At 75.6% G+C, this 1,049-nt stretch overlaps 1 protein-coding gene across 1 annotated transcript in view; it reads left to right on the forward strand.

Annotated features, from left to right (window-relative positions):
• Window positions 1–292: 292 nt before the first annotated feature.
• The window catches only part of FOXP4 (forkhead box P4), a 54,891-nt gene continuing 54,134 nt past the window's right edge, over window positions 293–1,049 (forward strand). The window contains exon 1 of the mRNA XM_041427057.1: window positions 293–422. The gene's annotated coding sequence lies outside the window, so the exon portion shown is untranslated. The remainder of the gene's footprint in view (window positions 423–1,049) is intronic.

Consider the following 1,049-nt stretch of genomic DNA (forward strand, 5'->3'; position numbering starts at 1 on the left):
CCAAGCCCACAGCTTCGCCAAGCGCCGGGGACCGAACGCGGCAGAAACCAATTAGCGCAGGCATTAATGAGCAAAACGCGGGGGGGGCCCAAAGAACGGCGGGGTGAGGTGGCGGGGGGGAGGCGGAGGAGTCTCCAACCAGCGGGGTGCTCCAACCAGCGGGGGGACCCCCCCCTCCAAAAAAAACCAAAAAAAACCAAACCAAAATAACCCACCCCAAAAGAAAACAACCAACACATCACACAGAAAAACACACAATAAGAAATTTCAGGTTCACTTACAGTGAATTCTCCGGCCCCGCCGCGCCCGCCCCGTCGAAGTTTGGGGAAGGTGCCGGTGCGGGGAGGGCTGCGCAGGGGTGGCGGGGGAAGGAGCGGCGCGGCTCATGCCCGCCCCCGGAGCCCGGCGATCGGCGCGACCAGGTGGGTGCGAGCGGCGCGGGAGGGTCCGCGGGTGTCCCCCCGGGGGTGGGGGGCGCGGGGCGGGACCCCCCGGCAGGTGCGGGGGGCGCGGGCAGTGTCCCCCCGTGTGTCGCCTCGCTGCCCCCGGCGGGCCGTGCCCCGCGCTCGGCCGCGCCGCGCTCGGAAGTTTTGTTACGGCGCCCGGACAAAGGGAGCGGGGCCGGCGCTGGGGGAGCCGGGGGTGCGGGCGGGCCGGGGCTCGGCGGGCACCGAGGGATCGGGGATCGGGGCGCTCCGGGCTGTGGGGTTCGCCAGGGGGGCGCGGGGGGTCCCGGTGCGCCCCGAGCAGCGCGGGGGTCCCGGTGCGTGCGGGCTGCCCGGCTCCGGGCGGGCGCGGGGGTCGCCGCCGCCCCCGAGGCGTTTGGGCGGCCGGTAGCCGGGAGGAGGGCGGGGGGGGGTCGCAGCCCCCTCGGCGAGGGGGGGTCGGGCCCCGGGAAAGTTGCGCTGCCGCCGCCGGCACAGCCGCGCTGCCGGTGCCGGATCCGGACCCGCCTCCGCTCCGGCGCTTCGGGGGTCCCGCACCCCCCGAGGGGGCAGCGCAGCGGGGTTGGGGGGGGGGGGGCCCGGCCCCCCCCCCCCCCCCGCCCC

Source organism: Onychostruthus taczanowskii, unplaced genomic scaffold (assembly GCF_017590055.1).
Source record: "Onychostruthus taczanowskii isolate IOZ18803 unplaced genomic scaffold, ASM1759005v1 scaffold97, whole genome shotgun sequence".
Classification (NCBI taxonomy): domain Eukaryota; kingdom Metazoa; phylum Chordata; class Aves; order Passeriformes; family Passeridae; genus Onychostruthus; species Onychostruthus taczanowskii.